General features: G+C 40.6%; 1 long non-coding RNA gene across 1 annotated transcript in view; it reads left to right on the top strand.

Moving 5' to 3' along the window:
• LOC125964568 (uncharacterized) overlaps positions 1-22,082 on the top strand; it is a 221,795-nt gene extending 199,713 nt beyond the window's left edge. The window contains exon 3 of the long non-coding RNA XR_007477718.1: positions 22,010-22,082. This is a non-coding gene — a long non-coding RNA (uncharacterized LOC125964568). The remainder of the gene's footprint in view (positions 1-22,009) is intronic.
• Positions 22,083-23,106: the final 1,024 nt, after the last annotated feature.

Genomic DNA, 23,106 nt, shown 5'->3' with positions numbered 1-23,106 from the left:
TGCCTGGAAATAGCACTGACAACAAACTATTAGTTTGTGAGGGGCCAGAAAGTGTTTTGAATGCTCTGGGAAATATTGGCCAATTTGACCATCTTAACTAGTCTAGGCTGGGAGTGGACTAGAATGACATTTTTGCTGTATTATTAGCCAGTTCTTCTGGGGTGTGGGACTTTTCTCTTCTTTCGCTCTCCCCCCAGGCCCCGTCTCTCCCTTTGCAGAGCTAGCCTCCCTGGATGTTGCTGTGTCATGGGAAGGGACATAGTCTTGCCTTTGGTGATTCAAAAGCTGGGCTAGGTTCATGGCCGTCTGACCTGTGCAGTCACAAAGGGCCTCCCACTCAGAAGGCTCAATGCTTGGTTCACTACTTTCCTGTTGCTATTTTTAAATTCTTAATAATTTTATCTTTGAACTTGTGTTTTCTATTATGTCCAGTGGGGCAATGGAGCATGAGCTTGAACAAAGGAAATACACACAATCTGAGTGTCACCATTCCTTTCTTCTGCATTCTCATATAGTATTGACAATGCCCAGTAAGCACAGAGTTTTGGTGGACTCACAGTGTGTGGAACTTCAGTTAGACTCAAACTCAGTATGGAACCTGCTTCTAATGCTGAAACAAAGCAGTGATGTTCTAAGAACATGAAAGCCCAAGGAATCTTCGAGATTCTTTCTTAACATCTGTTACTTCCTTGTATTAGCCACCCACTTATGCTGAAAATGATGACATAGAAGGAAAGGGAAAGACAGGGCAACCCATAGTTCAGTCTTCCCTTATTCACCAGTAAGCCAAAGGAAGAAAGTATTGGTAGAATGTGCACATATCAAGAAGTTAAATAAAAGCATTTAGTTAGTTTTGTGCAATGTTTCCAGTGTTATGATAACAAAATACGTATGCATGTATGAACTAAGAAAAATGAATTGTGTAATTTCAATGCATCTGCATTTGAATCTGCATTTGAGTTAAATGTCCTTTTATAAAACTCACACTGTATAATAAAAAGATGAATGGTAAAATTCATGCTAATAATTTAAATTTTTGATATTGTTCTCTACTTAGAAAGATATTAAATAGCAAGTAAAAAACACCATGACAAGTCGAGAGAAAGAAAGCACAGAGAAAAAGGAAAAAACTTAAAAAAATACCTTTAATGACACATTTTTCTTGCTTTTTAAGCAGGAGGCCCCACATTTTCATTTTGTAATGGGTCCTGCAAACATGCAGCTGGCTCTTGTCACTGGGTCTCTCTACTGACAGCCACTGGGACTGCTGGAGCCTCTGACCTCCCCCACCTTCCCAGACCCTCTTCCCTACAGAGAAATCATCATAAGGAGGCTGAACCCATGTGGATGGGAGAGGGAGAGTTTAGTTCAATCAGGGAGTCCAGGTGTATCCAGTGCAGTGGTTTAAAAATTTCCAAACACTCTGCTATTTAGTAAGTAGTGCTACTAGTTATTACCCTGATGCTTTGCATGAAATTGCCGACACCTTGGAAACTGCTTAATGATACATAAAATTCTATTTTTTCTGTGTGGAATGCCACTGGGCAAGTGGGTATTACTTATAGATGTATAAATATTGTGCATATTAGCATGAGGAGTCACTTACAAGTCAGTAAGCTTTCTGAACTGTAGAAGAACAAAAGAGAAAAAAAATCACAGAGAAATGAATAATCTCATAGGATTTTGTTCAACGATTTCTTAACCTTGGTAAGGAGAACCATTTCTATAAAAGAGTGACTTTAATTTTATTTTGAAGGTAAAACAAAGGCAACATTAAATTAGTTTTCCATTTTACCATTTAGCCTTGAAAGAAAAAAAAAATATTTGCTTTCATTTTAGAATCCTGAAAGGAACAACAGAAGATTTTTGAAATATGGCAAAGCTAGTTCTCATTGTTGCCTCTCTTTAATCCTTTTTTCCCACTTTGTTCTTTGGATCTGCTCCATTCTGATTCGCCTTTATTTATTTGTTTATTTATTTTTTCATGCAACAACCCTAGGAACATATTTGCAAAGCCATTTATAAGGACAAGTGCACCAGCACAATTATTACTTGTTAGCATTAGAGATCAAGGCGTGGCCTTTCACACCATGGGGCTTACCCTGTGGGACAAGTCTTAGGTTTCAGTTTCCAATTCCAGAAGCTAGAATCTTTTTGCTTTTGTTTGGTGTTATTCTCATTACCTTTGTGTGTCATCATATCAGTGTGTCCTATGGAAATGCATACATGGGGATTGGGGGGGGGCAGTCTCAGAAAATTGGGTTGAATCTATTCTTGTAGCTTGTGATGGTAACGAATTAGTCTTATGGGCCCTACACTTCTCACTCACAAAGTGCAGAAAAATCCTAGCTTACGGAGTTGCTATAAAGGTTAGATGTGATGTCTTATGCAGAGTTGGGTTTCTGGCACATGTCAGCCCTCCATGACTTTTTTTCTTTTCCTTTTTCCTTCCATATAAAACTTTGCGCATGCTTAAAAGTCAACTGCTTTATTATTGTTTTAAAAAGTAAAGTTATTACTATACATAAAAATTTCAAAAATGTGAACCGGTATGTCCATAATGAAAAGTATAAGTCCACCTTCCCACTCTGTTAGGCCTGTTCCCTAGGTAACCATAGAGCAACTTTCTGAAAATTCTCCTGATATATATAAGGATCTATTATTTATCTAGCTAGCTCCTCATTTTGTGTAATCAGAAATGAGGTCATGCTATACATGCTGATGTGCAATTTATTCTTAACATCTTTACATAGTAGCCTACAGTTCACAGTTCTATTCTTTTTAACTGCTCCACACGATCCCAGTTTGCGGATGTTCCACAATTTATTTATTTTTTTAAAATTTTTTTTTTGCGGTACGCGGGCCTCTCACTGTTGTGACCTCTCCTGTTGCGGAGCACAGGCTCCGGACGCGCAGGCTCAGCGGCCATGGCGCACGGGCCTAGCCGCTCCACGGCATGTGGGATCTTCCCGGACTGGGGCATGAACCCGTGTGCCCTGAGTCGGCAGGCAGACTCTCAACCACTGCGCCACCAGGGAAGCCCCACAATTTATTTTTAATTGACTCTTGGTTTGTTTCCAGTTTTTTGTGATCCCAAACAGTGAGTATCATTATACACATATCCTTAAATCCATCTGGGTAAGTACTCATGTGGGGTGCATTTCCAGAAGTATATTTGCTGAGTTGAAAGGCATATTAATGGTTACTTTGAATCTTTTCTGTGTTCTCCTCCAACTCCAGTTCCACCATTGATCTCCCTATCCCACACCTGTCCAAAGAGCTAATCTAAATCATCTACAATGATAAGTTTATGTAATAATAATAATGCCTTTCTATCATTTCTTAGAGTTTTGTGAAAAACAAATACTCTTGGTGAGAAGCCTATGTTAAATAAAGTTTGGTGTAAATTAAATTGTAATAAGTCAGGATATGTAGTAATAAACTTTACTACTTATAATCAAGTAAAAGGCCTTGACCCTTTAGAAATTTGGGACTAAACCATCAGTGGAGGTTTTTGGGGAAGACTAGAGTGTTGTTCTAAAATCATTCCACATGTGTAGACATCTACTCTGTGAGTGCTAATCCTATAAACTACAAAGCTTCTCTAGAGTCCTTTTCATTGAAACCATTCTGGGTCTTAAATATAAGGGCCAAACATAAAGTAACATGAATGAGGCCCTCCCACAGTGGGGCCTTCCATTACGTTATGCATCCCTGTCACAAAGGGAGACAGTCATGTTTTTCTCCAACTTGGTGAATTGTGAACTTCCCTAGGTGGTTTTAGAAGCTCACATTACAAACAGCTTCCTAATTGCCTTTGAAAACCACCCTTCCTATGAGCGTTGTTGAGTTATTGCTGATTGAGTCTTATCCTTGGGTTTTACTGTGTCCTCGCTGACAAGTCCTGGATCCAAGGAAAATACAGAGAAGTGCTCTGAAAGCAAACCTGTTCCTACCCATAAGAAAATGCCATTGTTCCGTTGCTGCCGTAGACTCGGGAAAACAATGCATGCCTTTCATCCCTCTATTTCTCTAATAGTCCTCATTTTATCTGCCTTGTCCACAAATGGGTTCCACCATGCAGGAAGTGACATGGCACAGTGAGTTTAAGAATACTCTTTATTTTTGTTGAGTTGGGTAACATTAAGTGTCTAGCTCTATAACAAGAGAAAGTTTATGGTAACTCATGTCACAGTGAAGATGGCTCACTAATCCTCTGATTAGCTCATCTGGACAAATTTTGGCAGTTGAAGCAATGTCATAAATTTAAATCGCATGCCTTCAAGTCAAATTTTTCTGTAAGGAACTTCTTTTGAGTAATTATAAATTAAGTAGGTAGTCCCCTTCATAAATAAAAACATTTCCAAGGTCACATAGCTAGATCAACCTCAAATCCGTCAGAGTCCAAAATCTAAGTTATTCTATCACACTAGGTCATCTCTCAAATAAAAGGGGTGCCTAGTTCTATGTAAAGTTTTAATTTTGTAATACTTGAGCTCTGCCCCTAAAGCAAATATTTTCTTCACAGATCAGTGATCTTGGGGAAAGAGTCTTTTTTTTTTTTTACTTCTCGATAATATCTATAATTTATATTAAATTGCAATCTGTTTATTGATTATCACATCAGATGAAAATGGCTAGGAAGATTTTTACCAAACTTGAAGAATGTGTTTGGGCTTATCTGACTTGAATCACAGGCTATAGTATATACGAAATTTATTCATCTGGTTTAATTGGAACTAGGGCACCCAGGAAAAACCTATGTGGCTGCCAGCTGGCAGAGACAAGGGACAGAGGAAACACAGAGGACAAAGAAAACAGCAGGGGTCCTATAGGAGCTCCAATCCAAAAGTTACAAAGGAGCGCTCCCTCATGCAAGTGTGACTTGTCTGTTGAACGGCTTCTCACATGGAAGCTCTGTGTGTTGTGGTCTGGGGTGAGCTGCAGCTGGGATTTGTTTACTTAAGGATGGTTAGTGATTCTATAATATCTTGGATTAATAAAATAAACCTCAGTCTGGGTTCTCTCTAGTTGCAAAACTTGGCTTCCAGATCTCAGCATTTACTGGTCATTCTGATTCTTCGAATTATTAAGGGGTGTTAGACAGAAATGTACAGCAGGCATCGTGCCTGGCCACGCATCAGGGGTTTTCAGGATCAACAGCTAAGGTGAGTCTATGTCCCAAGCCAAGAAAGTCCCCGTTGAAATCTGTTGTTTGTGCTGAGTTACTGGTGGTGCCCTATTTCCCTTTCAGAATTTTCTGGGTTTGCTCAATGAATTATAGGATTGCCCTAACTATAGCTAATATGACTTTGCAGAGCTTGGGTTGAGTTGTGAGAGGTTGTCGGGCCCTGGAGACCAGGCCTCCAGCTAGTGGGAGCTTTAACGGCCAACCTCGGACCTTGGCTCAGACCGCAGCCTCTCAGCGAGGAGCTGCCCACCAGGAGTGGAGCCGGAAGCCCCTCCTCACAGCACAACAGGCCGGTCAGAGAGCAGGCCACTCTCGCCAGAACTGGCAGGCATTTTCCCCTCTGAAGGCTCACACTTGCTTGGCCATGGCTGGTTCCTGCTAGGTCTGAGGTTTTAGCCAACAGGGTGGATGGGCTCATCCTCTGGATGACATAGTATCCTCTTCATCCCATTACGCCTCTCAGACCCGCTGTTGCTGCTTCCTGTTCTACCTGCACACCCTCTTGCCATCTAAACCTTTCACATCACCCCCTCCTCTGTGCTTCTTCTTCTCCATCCGAGCCCCTGAGCTCCTGCCCTCAGGCTTACCTGTCCCTCAGTAAGATGGTCAGCCCACTGAGGGCAGACACCCCTTATCAAAATGCTTTGGGTCCCCAGCACCTCAAATCTGAAAGATGCTCAGGAACTGTTTATTGACATGACAATTTCTATTAACAAACTCTGTCCGCCACTTTCTGGCGCCAATGCCATTCTCCTCTTCCACCTGGTGTAAAATGCCTTACAGAACAGCAGTCTTCATTTTGCCAAAAAAGCTTACATACTTTGTACATCTCTCCACCTCCTTGTATCTTAGTATAAAAATGAACTAACGTCACAAATTCTTAAAAAGTTTTAAAACACTCTGAAAGCTTCTGAAGAAAGAAGCTAATATGAAAACATAAATAATTAGAAAATTGTATTTCTCTTGGTTAGACTGAAGACAGGGGCAGGTTTTTAGGAAGGCCACTGACACAATGTATATATGTTACTTGGAAAGGGAAGGAGGACTGAGAACATAGTCTTCTCCATTGAACACTGCCAGGCTTTGTCTACCACCTTGGCTAATTGCCACCGTGGAGTGCCCTCGGAGTCTTGAGGGGATGGTACCCAGGATGAATACTTGCTTGTGAGTTTCTTGAGGCCAGGGTCTGACCGTTTATCATTTGTCTCTGCAATCACTGAAATGAGGCAAGCGTTCGATAATCTTTCCTTAAATACGATGGTGGCAAGAAAGACCCACAGCTTCAGGCACGGTCTGAGGATTTTACACAAGGGTGGAATAGGATTCTGAATGCAGGAGGAGCCTTTACAAAGGGTTTCTGAAGGTGCAGGCAATACTTTAGCTTGGGATTGGCCCCATGGCTTTCACATCCTGGAAGACCAGGGCCTGGCCGGAGACTAGTTCTTATTCAGAGCAATCCAAGATTCTTATTCAACTGTGGCACACAAATCCCGAGGGACCTGCCACTCACTGGCCTTATTCTCTATCCTACCCCAGTTTAAGAGATTTTGTTGAAGAAACACCAGGCTGCTCCCTACAGCATTGGACCGACTGTTTTTGTTGTTCCCTTTGTCCTGTCGCCTTTCCCACCTACAAAATACTTACTTCTCCGAGCCTCAGCCCAGGCACAGTGTATGGCAGAAGGCCCCTAAGAACACCCCAACCTCATCTGTGCTCCTGTATCGACGTGGGCATAACTTATGTATTGGAACTGCATATTTGGTTGTTTTTTTTGTGTGTGTGTCTCCCATATAGTAAGCTCTGTAAGTCAAAAACCTTCTCATCTTCACCCTGGTGCCCCTGAAAGTCAGCAGAGTTCTTGGTATAATTTAGGAGCTCAATTAAAGTTTGTTGAACTGAACTGAGCCTTGTCTACAGACAGGTGAACATCACCATGTATTAAAACTGCATGGACGAAGTATTAAATATTACTGTAAATTCAGTGCTTTCTATCTTATCTTCTTTAACAAGCTAGAGGCTAAAGTTAGACAGTTCCTTGCTAGTGTATTTATTTGTAATAAGATTGAGGATTTTCAGGGAAAGAGAAGGGAAGTCGACCTATGAGTTTGTTTCCCCCATCCCAGATCATCTTCTATAATGATGATACCTCAGAGCCGAGATCAGAGATAATTGTGCCTGTCTTAGAAACCCCCAGGTTATTTTTAAGTAAAACAAAATGGGATGATTAGAAAAGATTATGTTTAGAAATATAATTATTTCCTAACTTCTGAGCACATGCCTTGAGAGTGCTTCTATGAATACATGCACTGACAAATATTCCATTAAAGGATAGACTTGCTTACAGCAAAAACATTTCAGTGCAACAGGGTTATCCACTCGACATTTTCTTACAGTACATTGTAATTATAGAGTATAATTTTAAAAATTCTGATTAGGGAGAAAGAGTGTGAATTGTAATTATTTCTGAAAGCTTATATATTAAAAATGTCCAATTTAAGGTAAAGTGGACCAAAGTTAGGATGTAAACTGAAGAATCTTAGTGGTATCTTCTTGAGAAAGAGATTGATAAGATATAATTAATAAAAAGTTTGAAAATAAATATTGCCTTTTATCACCTCACTGAAGTATAGCCAAATATACTTTATATCTGCACAGTTGATCAGCCTTTGGCTAACTACTCTTATGTGAGACACCTCAGGCCATATTCCAGAAATTTAATATAGACAACTCACCTTTCATGAGAATAACTAGACAGGGCAGATACCAGTTATGCAGAGACTTTGCAATGATGATTGGTTGTCACTTACCCATCATTCCAAAGGGGTATCTTTCCAACAATTAGGTCACCACCCAAGCTCTGTTACTGTTAGAAGGTCAAGATCTCAAAGTAAAAACTTTCAATACTGTGGAGGAGCTCCAGAGAACTGTCCACTATACCTCTGAATTCAGACGTACCTCTGAATATGTCAGCTGTGTTCAAGGATTCTGGAATAAAGAACATGGACTGGAAAAGTTCCCGCACAGATTTGCTCTTAAGTTGTCTTATGTGGGCTGACAGAATTGAAAGGATATAAAAAGATCTCAGTTCATTCAATAAGTATTTTTCTGAGAGTCCATGAACACTGTGCAAGACATGAAAAGACACTGCATGGTTCCTGCCCTAAAGTAACTAGGGACTAATTTAGAACATGTGATTTAAGTGCAAACAACATTTCAAGAACAGCAAATGAAATCCGTTTTCAAGAAGTGTCGAGGGAGATCAGGGAAGTATCAAGCAACAGGGTTTTGGAGTAGTGAAAAGTGTCAGTCTCCCTGCCTACCTGGGGCTGGTTTCCAGGTCGCAAATGTTGCAAATGTAGATTGCAGGATTCACTTGTACTCTGTGGTCTTGATGAAGCCCTGATTTCCGAGAAAAATATCTGTCCTCTGCTGATAAGTTTGACTGAATGATGCCAAGTGGAACTTGTGGTTCCATTTTGATCCAGGGACTACTTGCCTTGAAATGGTAAGACCTAGGTTTTCAAAAAAAGTGTTTGTAGACCTTGCACTGTTCTTCCAAAAATGGACAAATGGAAGGGCCACCAAGTATGTAGTATGGGAGAATTAAGTTGAGAAAATGCATTTGAAGATGAGATTTTTAAATCACCAAGTTTGAGAGAGAACTGTGAAGCAGCTCTGATTTCAGATGTTTCCAGTAATGTGCCACATAGGAAAACAAGCCTGAGATTCACAGGGATCGACCTCTGGCGAAATTCCTGGATCAACTTAATTTCTGATGAGGCAAAGAAAATTCAGAAGTTCTCTTCACTTTGACACTTCTAATTAGATGTATTCTAAAACAAAGGCATAGATTCAAATGTACAAAGGTTTTCTAACACTTAAGTCTTTTTCTTACTTTTATTTGTATAATTTATTTGACAAATACTTAAATGCCTATCTTTTAAAAATTAGGTATCTTTACGACATTTTCCAGTGTGCCAAGTTGCAGCTTACATGCATAAAGGAACTTCAGGGTGTGGTGGAAATCTGTCCCTTTTGCCTCCCAGCATCCATTCCCCCTTTGTAAAATCATATTACTGCTCTCTGAGGAGTTGTCTTGCCCTCACTGCATGTGGTTCCATGGGGCTACTAGTCAAAGGACATTGTCCCCTCCTCCCCAGGCCAAAGTGGTGAGAAACTGGTCCAGGCCTGGCCCATCTGTGTATCCGCTGAGCCGACCACATTGAATGCTCTACTAGAATCCTTCACTAGGATTTTATAGATAACTTATAGCCAAAGAAGCTCACTCTTTTCTCCTGGGGTCATTAGGGTGTGCTGTAATCCTGAGGCTGTCTTGCCTTCCTGGCTCTAGTTGTACAGGACGCTTATCAGCTGCAGGAAAGAATGAGACCAATAATCAAGAGAAAGAGAAAAGAAAAAAACCAGAGACCAGAGATGAAGAAAAAAGAGAGTGAGTGTGAGCATGTGCACATATGAGGGAAAATGAGCTGATGACACTTTTTAAGTCCGTTTCAGACTCTGGGCCCTGCTCCATCCCTGAATTTCTCAACCATATGAACCAAATATTTGCTTAAGCTAGCTTGAGTTGGATCTCTTTTCATCAATAGCAGAAAGAATCCAGTGTTATACATAAGGTTAAAACTTTATATTTTTAATCCCATCCCTACTAAAAAGGCAGTAGAAACTATCCATCCATTTGTACATTCATTTGTCCATTCATCCATCCATCCATCTATGCAATGAACATCTAGTGGGAACTTGTTGTGTTCCAGGCTCTCTGCACAGCACTTTGGATACAAAAATGACTGAGACATGATCTCAATCCTCAAGGAGTTTCCAACCTTAGAGAGAGAGATGGATATGTGAATGAATCATTCATGATAAAGTGAGAGGTTTAAAAATACTGATATGAGTAGCCACACATAGCTCTGTGGAATCCATTACCTCTGCCTGGGAAGTTAGAGAAAGTTGCGCAATAAAGTAATAAGCAGGGGTGAATAGACAAAGAATGGTTTGAAGAAGAAGCTAGAATGTGTGAATAAATGTATAATACCTTGAAAGTTCCTGGTACTTCTGGGGACTGGTGAGATGGTCACTGTGGCAGAAGGTGGGTATAGAAGAGGAATTGGTGGGATATGTGGCTGGAGAGCTGGGTTATGGTGGAACTGTGAAGGGTTTGATATGTGAGGCTAAGAACTTTGGATAATCCTAAAGTCAGCAATGAATAGCAACAGGCTTTTTCCCCTTTGCATGTTGTCTTGTCTTGTTTTGGGCAAGGGAGGACATTTTCAGCTTATTTTTCAAGAACCTAACTGTGTTGTCTGTGTGGAGGATGAACCAAAGCTGAGTAGAGTGGCTTAGAGTGGATTAGTCCAAGCTAAAGGGTGTGAGGGTCAGGGGCAGTGCTGTCTTCAAGGGACATCTAGGAGATTGATGGGAGTGGTGCTTACCAAGGCAGTAGACAGAGCAGGGCTTGACCATAAAATCTGTAACTTGAATTTCCAGGTGGAAATTAAAGACATCAATCAACTTCAGGATTATAAGGAAAAGAGTGGGTATGGGGGAGAAGATAGCAGGTCCTCTTTTGGAAATATTAACTTGTGGGATGTGGAAGAGGTGATGTTTAATAGGCAGCTGCTAATGTGGGTATAGAACTTATAGAGTATCATTTTCAGGAAGTCTTGAAAATGTAGAGGGTAAAGGCCCCAGTAAGATGGATGAGATCTTTCACAGGAGAGCTTTAAGACTGAAGAGAGTAGTGCATCGAGGATGAGACCTCCTTGGGAAACATCAATATTTAAAGAGTAGGAAGAAGAGGAGGAGCCAGTGTTATAGAGAAAGGAAATGGGAAAACCCAATACATAAGAAGGGCTCCTCTTATTCATTTTTGAATAAATGAATGGATGAACAAATAAGAACAGGAGGACTATAGAAATTAGGAGAGGAAAGAATTTTGAAAGCAGGGATGCAATGCAATGGTACATAAATGGAAGATAAAATTACAAATGATTAAGACTGATCTGTTCCCATTGCAGTGTTTCCTGAATATGTATTTTTTTTTTTTAGCTGTTAAGTCTAATGGCTCTACAGCCTGTAGCATTAGACCTTAATATTTGCCCAAGTGGAGAAAAACAAATACCGTATGCTAACACATGTATATGGAATCTAAAAAAAAAAAAAAAATGATCATGAGGAACCTAGGGGCAATACGAGAATAAAGATACAGACCTACTAGAGAATGGACTTGAGGATATGGGGAGGGGGAAGGGTAAGCTGGGACAAAGTGAGAGAGTGGCATGGACATATATACACTACCAAACGTAAGGTAGATAGCTAGTGGGAAGCAGCCGCATAGCACAGGGAGATCAGCTCTGTGCTTTGTGACCACCTAGGGGGTGGAATAGGGAGGGTGGGAGGGAGGGAGACGCAAGAGGGAAGAGATATGGGAACATGTGTATATGTATAGCTGATTCACTTTGTTATAAAGCAGAAAATAGCACACCATTGTAAAGCAATTATACTCCAATAAAGATGTTTAAAAAAAATTTTGCCCAAGTGGAAAAAGTCAGAATATACCGAGGATATTCAAGGAAAGAGCCCATCACTAGGAGTATGATGCTTTTGCATTGAGGAGCAGCCTCACTGTGCTACTGGGGGCTCCTGGCACTATAGCCATTTTCTCATTGACATTCATGCCAGAAGCTTCCACTGAGTCAATGTATGGAGGAGAGCACTAAGGCAAGCCTTAATGTTAGTGCCCAGAAGGGGTTGCCATGGCACACTCAAACCACCTTTTGAAGAAGTGGGTGTTTCCTTACTGGATGTCAGTCTTCTTGATTCTGAGAATCTTCTTCTCTGTTCATTGGAGGAATAGCTGAATTTCTTCATGCTCATGGCTGTAAATTGGAGACAACTGGGGAAAAAAGTTTCATAGAAAAAGAAGAAAAAATCTTTTTGCAGCATCTTTTAGAAACTGTGACAATTGCATCTTGATAATTATTCATTTAGTTTCAGAGGTTTCAGGAGTTCAAACAGAGGGAGCATGATTCATAAAATTTAAATAGTAGCAGGTAAAGTCAGATCTGTGACGGGGGGCAGGAGGCTGCCAGGGTGCAATTAGAGATTTCTGGATCACAGGGCAGAGAAGGTGCAACTAATTAAAATGGCTGCAGCTTCAGGCCGTGGCCTTACTCAGAAGGCTTTAAAATGTTCTTGAAATTTCAGTTAGCACATTTAAATGATTAGCTCAGGTGGTGCTCCAATTTGCTCAAGTAAAAGTTGTCAGTAGGTCACAAACTGTGGATGCTGGGCACAAAAACCTAGAAAAACATTCACCGTATGACTCACATAGGCAGAACAGAAAATGACCTGATAGGTCTTTTCCAAATAATAATTAACACACATAGAACCTACCAGGTGCCCTCCACTGTTACAAGTGCTTTAGTTATTCATTGAATTCTTACAACAACTCTATGAGTTAGGTTTCATTATTATCCTCATTTTGCAAGAGAAGACATTAAAGTACAGGGAGTTAGGAACTTAACCAAGGCCATACAGCTGGTAAATGGCATGACCAGGGACTCAAACCCAGGTTCTCTAGCTCCAGAGTCTGAATCCCCAGAAGCTTGGGAATGGTATGCATTATTTTCTGGTTTAAAAGTATCATGTAGGACAAAGTGCTTTGTAAAAACTAAAAACTCCATCACAATAGAAAGAAAAAAATGTGGAGAAGAAGACAAGGGGAGTTGGAGAAAAAATATTAAGAAAGAAGAAGTAGAAGAGGAAGAGGTAAGAGAGAAAGAAAAGGAGGGAGAGAAAATGGATGGAAATAAAAAAGATAAGAGGGAGAAGCCTTCTGTGTACTGGCAACATCAAGGTTAACTGGCTCCACGCTTATTGTCCAGTTGGATGCCAATGGCGAATGTCCAACACATGCCTTCACTCCAGCCAGGATGACACGATGACCCCCAAGTCATTACTTGTTCCTTCTAATTCCTGCTGTCCTGAATGTGTTCTCCTCCCCTCTCTCAGATTCCTTCCACACATGCTGACCTTCTCCATCCTTCAAAACCACTTCAAGTCTAGATCAGCCGGCAAACCTTTGCTGACTATTCCAGCTTTTAGTGAGTTTTAGACTGTTTAGAGAATCACAGAATTTTAGAATTTGACCACCGTTAGGCACGCTCTGGTTCAAATTGCTTATTTTACAAAAGAGGGAAACTGAGGCCCATGGGAGATAAATAGTTTTCCCAGGGTCACCCACCAACTGTGACAGTGCTGGAAGCCACTCCAGGTCTCCTTCCACAACATATTACGGCCCTGAATCTATCAGCTGATTGCATGTGTCTCCTCCCTCTAACCGGAATGTTACACTCACGGATCAGGACCCGGTCTTCCTTGCCTTTGTGTTGTCTGCTTCACATAGCACAATGTTGCACATAGTAGGTGCTCAACAAATGATTGACTGATTAAGAACTAATGAATGTTCTCTTTGGACAGCAAAAAAACTGCTTAGAAATAGTAAAGAAAGTTGAAAAGAGACCATAAGCTCTGCTCTAATGCAGAATATTTTCTGTAGCACTTACCTAAGACCAATTACAACTCATACATATTAGAGATTGTCTTCAATTTTTAAAAATAAATGTGCCTTTTAATAATAATCTAAGCCAATGCATCCTCATTAGCCCTTTTTGTATTCTGTTATGCAAACGGAATACTTGTTTCTTTCTCAGGGCAGTAGGAAACTTATCTAGTGACAAAATATATGAATTTGCCTTTCTTAAGTTTCTCCACAAATGGTAAATAGAGCAAAGGAGCATCTTAAACCATGCCAACAAAGACCTCATTAAGTACTTGCTGGCAACTGATCGAGATTAATGTGTGGGTATATTCATTGGACAAAGTGCATGGAAGGCTCTTACTTAATAAAGATAACAAATTACAAGGAAATAAATTGGTTCATTACTTTTAATTGGAGCATCCCCAATTGACCACATTATCAGGGTCAAATAGGACAACAGATATGAACCTTGGGCGAATATCACTTTATACTACACATTTATCAATTATCCCTGTAGTAGTATTAAGAACCGGTAATAATGACACTCTTAAAAGCAGTACTGATAGTACTAATAGTGTTGTGAAACCAGAAATCACAAGAAGAGGCAGGAGAATGAGTGACAGACCACACAGACATGTAGTGATAAGAGAAAGTCCTCTAGTTCTAATGGAAACACATATGCTGAAAGCTTTCCAAAAGGAAGGTAAAAAGGAAAACAGGAGAAACCAACAGCTATTAAGTTACTATTCCGTGCTGTGCTCTTCACTGTATCACAAACATGGCCTTGTTTAACCCTCACCAACCACCCTGCAGTAGATACTTTCAGCCCTATTTTCTAAGTGGAGATACTAAGATTTCGAGAGGTGAAATCGTCTATGTGTGTAAATGGTGAGTCTGGCTTCAAACCCAGTTCTGTATGACTTCAGATATCATGGCGGACAGTGTTGGTGTCCCACTCAACATCCACTGCCACTCTTCTTTGTTCATAGGACAAAGGTATGGAGCAACTTTGTGTATCCATAGCAACTGGCCTTCTTACTAGCCCCACACTGTAAATCTTGACTTGTCTAGTGACCTCTTGCCAGTGACTGATTTACAGTTTACAGTGACTCGCCCTTGGTCAATGGAACATGAGGACCTGTCTGCTCTGGAGGCTTCTGGGAATATTCTTCTTGCTCTTAAAAATGGGCCCACAGAAGAGAGACACCCTTTGGCCTTTGGATATTGTTGTCATTTGCAATCAAGAGGGATATAATTGACCTACTGACATGAAGAGGGAGGAAAGATGGAAAGTACCTGGGTCTATGATTGTGCATTTGAATTGCTGAGTTCACTGACCTAAGATGACCCTAGCTCCAGCCTTCTTGTTATGTGAACTAATACATTTTCCTTTTTGCATAAGCTACTTCTAGTTTTGCAGGCCAAAACATCTTTCCAGATACAAATTCCATGTCCTTTCAACAAAACTGAGATTGAATTAGAAATGGAAAAAAACACTGCTGCCTAAGACAGATTTTAGGCAAGTTGAAATTGTCCAAAGCACGTGAGAAAACAAGGCTCTCAAAGAAAATAGCAGAGGACAGTTGGACAGGAAAGTATGTTTACAGTGCCTGTGTGGGCCAAAGGCTTAATACCAACTGCAGGTTTCACCTCTAATGACACCTTTCTTCTGAGAAGCTTAAGGGACTTAGGGCAGAGGGAGCCCTTTGTTTGGGGTAGCTTCTGATGAATGTATTCTCTTTGGTCCTTTAGTTCTCTTCACAGAATGTAGCATCCTTTTGGAATGGGTCCAACCTTGCAGAAAGGAGTAAAAATTGGCCAAGCCGGAAACATATCTTACCATCCCTTCTTGTCTGCACATTCCATGGTCTGTGTGCATTGCCCAGATTATAGAGGAAATTAAATTACCGTTGTTTAGAATTGGTTCCTTGAAAACTGATCTTATGGGCCTTGATACTTGGCAAGACTGGTCCAGGTTATTGCAGCTCTTTTAAGTAAGGTGGGTACTCCTGGCACTGCTGTGGAAGAGCTCTTAGCATGCTCACAGCAAAAAATTAGAAACATCAGAGTTGCCGTACCTTATAGATCCTTGTGGTTGTAAACCAGAGCAGAATATCTGGGAAGTAAGAGTATATATACATATAAACACATTTATATATAAACAAAGCAAGACCAGCTGCAAAAAAAATCAGTGCGTGCAATGTGGAATTAATGAGAAAGAATAGAAATGATACAGCCATTTAGACTTGGGTGCAATTCCTGACTGGCCAGTGTGTAACACTGTGACCTTTGGCCATTTATCCAGACCTTCTCACTTTCAGTTTCCTCCTCTGTTTGTTGGCAGTAACAATACCAAGGTCATAGGAGGGATCTAAGGTTTGGAGATATCATTAACTTACTTCCTGAACATTTATACAGGACTCACTGCTCTGTCACGTGGATTATCTCAGTTAATTCTCATAACCTTATGAGGTAGATATTTTCTTCCTTTGCCCATTTTTTCAGATGTGGAAACTGAGGCCTAGAAAAGGACTAATAATTTTCTGACAGTCACACAGCTAGTGAGTTGGAGAGAGGAGCTGAACGCGGGGTGGCTGACTCCATTCATCCAGGCGATGATCAGGCACTGCGGATACCGAGCTGGACGTCCTCCCAGCCCAGGCTCTCCACCCAGCCTGAGGAGCTCTTCTCTTCTGAGGCTCATCACCTGCCTCACTTGTAGGATTTCTGAGCACTGACCCATCCAGTCATCACCCACTCACTTGTTCCTGCCAGAATTTTTTCCTTTTCGTAATTTGGCCCCAAACTAAAATTGATAGTATCGGGTAAACTTTTACATCCAAATTTCAGCCTCCTTTGATTTGAAAGGGGTTTCTTCTTTCCGGTGAGATCATCTGTTGTTTTAAGGGCTAATGTCGAGGTCTCTAAGAGAAGAAGCCATTGAGACAAAGTCCTCTGCCCAAAGCAAAACTGTCCAATTAGAGGGCATCCATGTGCTGGGATGGGCGTGCCTTGTTTTGCCCTCGGGGTGGCCCACACACCCTCCCCGCCACTTCGCAGACTCAGCCCATCTTGTTCCTTTCCCTCCTGCCTGCCTCTGTCAGCAGTGAGTGGCTGTCGGGGGAAAAAGCCCATTGCTGTTTGCTACCACCACTCACCCACCCCCATCCCACCCCAAACCTTGATACATTCCAATCAGCAGCCTTTGTGGCTGGCCCTTTGAGCCAGATGAGCCTGAGGAAAGCCAGAAGTAAGATGACTTGCTCCATTCAGCTCAGTGATGCAGCAGGAAACAAGAAAGTACTGCTTAGAGCAGCCGGCTACATGCAGGTGCTTGGCTATCTCCTTCCCTAGGCGATTGTGAACAGGATGGGACGTCTTGGCCCGGAATGACCTGTGGGGAGTCTGCACGGAGACAAGAACAAGGTCTGGGTGGTATTTAGACATCCCTTTTCGTTGTGTGTAGGGCTAGGTTTAAGAGGATTGACCCCAGGGAATTCCTTCCCTCCAGCTTACCTTATGAGCTGTCCTAGTCGGCCACAAATCACTCGGGGTGAAGATTCCCACACTGAAGGCTAATCATGCCTTCATCAGAATTTATATGATTTGCTGGTTCTGCAGAATCCTCTTTCTGACCGACCACACATTTACAATGTACTGTTCCTGGACACTGTCTGCATGCCCTGAGCTGTGTCAAGCATTATTAACATCTACAAGCTTTGCTCAAGATTGATGTTTTCGATCATCTGGGTGGTTTTCCCTTTCACTTCACTCCATGTGAATTGATATTTTTTACTTCGGTCTTTCATCCTCTCTCCCCCTCCCTCCTTCCCTCCCCCTCCCTCCCCTCATCCCCCTCCCTCCCCCTCCCTCCCCCTCCCTCCCTCCATCCCCCTCCCTCCCTTCCTTCCTTCCTTCCTTCCCTCCTTCCTTCCTTCCTGTCTTGCATTTTATTCTACTCATGCAACTGTTACTAGTTTTCACTGCTGTCACACTTGGTATTTAAAGATAACCTGACATCAGAATAGGGTTTCTTAGGGCCCTGGGCATGACTGTGGGTCCTGGTTTCCTATGACGACACATTCCCATGTCAGCTACGGAATAGGGGACTCCAGGTGCTCCAGGTAAGGCTAATTTCTGGGTAAATGGATACAACCCAGGGAGTCCCAGAAATTGTGACCCACAGCCCAGGGTGGGTCACACTGTACGACCCAGTTTAATATTGCTTTCTCTGGGAAGCCTTCTCTAAATCTGAAGTCCACATTCCAGGCTGGCTTAAAAAAAAAATCCCGCCTCTGCCCTCCCATGGTACCTTTTGTATTGCTGTTAGACTTACTTGTTTCTCCACATACAGTGAGATCCTTGGGGGTAGAGACTGGGTATCAAACATCTCTGTATCTCAAGTGCCTAGCACATTGTCCAGCAAATTAATAAGTACCCAATAAAATGTTTGTTGACTCAATAAATGAATGAGGTAGACCTGTGAATTCTCTTTGGAAAACACTGGTTCAAATTGACTTCACTTTCTTCTCTTTGGGAAGAAATGCCCAGGCTGTATCAATACATAATTGATAAAAATGATGGACAAAAAAACACATTACAAAAATAAATGATATAGAATTAATTAATTTAAAATACCTCAAGGTACTTCATTCAGAAACTGTTAAAGGAAGGGATACATGCCCAATAGACAATCAGACAAGAAATAACAGGGGTTTTTTTGGTTTGTTTTTAGCAAAGGTCATTGAATAGATGTCTCTGTGTCACTTGCTATGGATCTCAATTTCTGGGTTGTTTGGGTGACCAGGTATGTTTTAAGTGATGCCCTAAGTGCTATAAAGTTATAAAGGTGAAGAAGAGGAAATTTAAGGCATAGCCAAAGGAACCTCTGAAAATGAAATTTAAAGATATGCTTAAACGTCTGCATGTAAAGGTATGCTTAAACTATGTTCCCAGACTGTCTTATCTCCTTACAAATCCTGCCTCCTGTCCTGTGTGCTTCCCTTTCTTGGAGTCAGTTGTCATCTTCACCTTTTCAGTCCCTGCACACGTTCGTAATCTCTGCCTCCTTCTAGCTCTCAGCTTTGCCTGGCCTCTTCCATAATCTCTTTTGCAAAAGATATCTCTGGAGGAGTTAACGGTAGCGATGCCTCTTACAGATCAACCAGCACATGCCCTGAGCGTCTTTACACATATACCTGTCTCTAACAAGCAGCCAGACATAAGTGGTTTTCTCAGCTTAATGGATGATTTGTTGCCCTTGCCCTAAGAACAATCCTAGAATTTGCTGCAGGAAAATTCATAGGCTACTTTTAGGAGCTTTGTAATGGATTGCTACCGGTTGCCAGCATCTTAGCTTGGTTTCCTTGAGAGGAAACAATCATGCCTTAGACGTGCAAGCAAAATTTGCTTTCTGATGCCAAGCTGGCAAAAAACATGGTCCCAGGTATTGATCTGTGAAAGGGAAAAGGCATCAGGATGAAAGTTTCTAATTTATTACATCTCTCAAAAATAAATAGTTGACAAATTAATGGTTTTTTTTTTTTTTCCCCAGAGTACTTGCTTGAGCTGAACTCACCTTTGCCAGTCACTCAGCTCTCTGGAAGTTAACAAAAAGGTTTTAAGATAGAAACTGAACTATTTAGCCTTCATTAATCATTCATACTGTTCAAACACATCATCCAGTAACTGAAGAGGGGTTAATGTAGCTAAGCTTGAGGCTGTTGTCAAAAGTAGGTTTAACTTTCTATGAACTCACTGGACACAAAGAATGCTGCCTGCTTACTATTCCAAATGTCACCAGCTAGGAGCAAACGGATGACTACTAATGGTAATTAAATACCTCTGAAGCCATTTGTACCAATAACAAAGAGTTACTGTCAGAACTTGAATGAGGTCCATCTGCCCATTTTAAAAGAATGTTAACATTATATAAGTGATAAAGCAGACAGCAACAGCTAAATAAATAGACAAACAAATAAGTTTGGTGATAACATTTCTCTAGATGAACACTTGATTTCTTTGGTCTTTTCTTTGGAAACAAGAGATTAATGAAAATATTCTGTAGACTTTAGTTGTTTCAGTCCCACTTTGGCCCATGAAGTAATTAGAAGGAGGTTTTTAGTAAAGGTCCTCCATCTATATTTTCAAAGCTGTGGAAAAAGATGTTGATATTCTATTTAACGTTTTTTTCTTTCTGCCTTGCACACGTCCTGGATTCAGTTTCTACTATTGACTATTTAATTTCACATGCTCTCATCTCCTTAAGTGAAGGGGGAAAAAAAGAGTGTGGATTTCTCAGCTTTCTGTCTTCAGAGCATAGAACCCCACAGTTGCTACTTCTTGCACAGATGCACAGACAGCCCAGGGATTTTCTTTGGTGGGCTCATCTATTCAATTGCCCCTGAGGCCCCTGCAAGGGGCCGTCTGACTTCTGCTGGATGTCCACTGTGGTTTTCTCTGCATCTTCATCTTTTTCTACTGTGATGAGACAAAATATGAAAAGATATTGCATGAAAGAACCAAAGGGTGAAGGGTATCAAAATGCTTTTGAAATGCACCTAAAGTCCTAGAGCAGCCAGAATAAAAGTGTACAGAGGGTTCTGAGAGGAAGCTAATGCATTCATCAAGCCTTTGGGAAAGTAGTTTCTTGTAAAGCTATGGACTTGATTAAATCAGTCAAAGGGTCTTTAATAGCTCTCTTTTGCCAGAAGGTAGAAGTACTTGTATATCTGGTGGCTTAGTTCTAGTGAGAAGAGAAAGTGGCAGGTGAAGAAGAAGAATAGCAAGGGCCTTAGTGGCAATTGTGTAGTGTGGGGAAATGAGTAGCGAGAACTGAGACATTTATCTCTGCCCTTACATAATGCTTAAAGCAGTGCTGGAGAAGGAATAACAAAACAACATCTTGGAGACACAGAGATCAAAGCTAAGAAAAAAAAAATGGATGTGTAAAATGTAAACCGGCAGGCTGTATGAATTAGGTCTTTTTATGTTCCAAATAACAGAAAACTTAAACTGTTTAAAACGAGAGAATTTATTGACTTAACGGAACTGGGAAAACTGGAGGTAGGGCAGGCTTCAAGACTGGTTTGATCTAGCTCAGAAATGCCCTGAAGAACGCCATCTCTTTGCTCTACCTTTTGTTCATGGTGTCGGTTTTGTCTTAAGTTTGATTTCACACATGGTTGCAAGATGGCTGCCAACAGCTGCTGGGACTGCAATCTTTCTCATAAATGTCCAGAAAGAGAGAGAGAGGTAGAGGCTGTTTCTCCCAACCAAACAAAAGTCCTGGATTTCACTCTGATAAGATCAGTTTAGGTTATGTTTGTGATGGGAATGGGCTCAAACTGGGTTGCAATCCAGTGCTCACAAGAACTGGGGGAAAGAGATCAACGATGCTCAAACTGTAAAATGGTGGTGGTGGGGAGAAGAGCAGTGGAACAGACGTGCCAGGCAGCTCACAGTGTTTTCTGTGACTCAAGTTCATCAATTCTGCATGGTTCCCGAGAAACGAGACATTCCATCAAGTACATGTTTTCCCTCTTTCCTTAATAGAGTTATCTTAGAAGAATTTACAATATTTCTCAAAGTGTAGTTCATGGACCGAAATGATAAGGGTTTATTAAATGAATATTCCTGGGCCCTTCCCAAGACCTGATTCATAATCTCTGTGAGTGGAAGCTGGGAATTTGCATTTTTAGTAAGCTTCCTGGGTGGTTTTTATGCCCATTAAAATATGGAAATTTCATAGAAACTTGCTCAAAGATAAAGGTATCAGGAGACTCTCTTCTTGCTTTAGGAAGGTTTGATAAAGTTTCTTACAGTATCTTCGCCAACTGTCTTCAACAAAAAGAGCCATCAATAATTCCACCCTAGTAACATCTCATGTTAACATGGACCTTATTTTATCTTAGTAAAATGTTATAATCTTTTATTACATCTATCTACACAGTGTTTTATATATTTTATGGGGAGGCGGAATACGTCTAGCTCTTTGGCATCATGCAGGCAAAAAAATAATGCATTTCATTATTCTCTTGTTAAGGGAATTAAACACATACACTTAAACTTCATCTCAACTTCCTTTTGGATCCAGTGATGGGTATTGCTTCTAAATATTATAAACTTATAAATAAGTTTATAATCAACTTGTAAATCTCTCATCAACTTATAAATATTGATGAGAGATGGTTCTCTACTATATTTGGAAAAAGGGCAAGTAACTCCTAACTTTACTTGGTTTCTTTTTTATCATGTAGAAATTCATTTTCTCCTGAGAAAGACGAAAACAAGAACGAGGATTTGTCCTCTGGCTGACCAATGATTTACAGGTAAAATTTTTTTTCACAAAATGGGTTGATTTTGATTAATTTTTCCTTATATACTGAGATAGATAAATAATGTTATCTTTATTATCATCCTATATTATCCACTGGTAACAGTGAATCTCAAAGCATGAAGAACCTGAATGAGTTTTCCAATGGATTGGTATCATAGGGACAAAACTTCTAATGAATCATGTGCACATATTTTAAACTTATTTGTTCATTCAAAAATATTGTTGTGTATCTAGTATATACTAGGCTGTTGTGCTAAATGTTGAGGATATAGTCATCAGTAAAACGTATGTGGCACCTTCTCTCGTGGAGTTCATAGTCTAATACTGTGCTCTTCAATATGGTAGCCGCTAGTCACATAAGACTATTTATATTTAAATTCAAATTAAAGGAAATTAGAATTTAGTTATTCAGTTGTTTTAGTCACATTTCAAATGCTTAACAGCCATATGTGGCTAGTGGCTATTGTGTGAGACAGCACAGAAATTGAATATTTTCATTGGACAACACTGGTGGTAGAATCAAACAGATTTCACTTCAAATCGTGGTTCCAACACTTAGTGGTTGTATGATCTTGGAAAAGTTACTTAATCTCTCTGAGCCTCAGTTTACTGATTTCTAAAATAGGGATATAATAGCTATGCACAGCATTATAGTGAAGATTACATGAGATAATGTTGGGATAAAAATTAAATGAGATAAAGACTTTTAGGTGAGTAATTAGCATATGGTAAACACTCAGTAATTCTGGACTATCATCATCATCTTGAGCACTGAAAATTCTGTTGATCATAGAAGCATTTTATGCTATTCAGCAGATGCTGGATGGATGGGAGAAGATGGATCTTGGCTGTGGTGTCCTTGTCACCCAGACTCCATTCTAGAGTTCTCCAGTGAAGTGCTTTTAGATTTCTTGTGCTTGTTTACTTGAACTATGAACTGCATAGGGTCACAAATCACCCTTTCAATACATTAGACTGCTTTTAAATATAAGAGAGTTTTGAGAACCACCCAACTCT

Source organism: Orcinus orca, chromosome 5 (genome assembly GCF_937001465.1).
Source record: "Orcinus orca chromosome 5, mOrcOrc1.1, whole genome shotgun sequence".
Lineage (NCBI taxonomy): Eukaryota > Metazoa > Chordata > Mammalia > Artiodactyla > Delphinidae > Orcinus > Orcinus orca.
The sequence above is the reverse complement of the archived record's forward strand: the minus strand, read 5'-3'. Positions and strand labels throughout refer to the sequence as shown.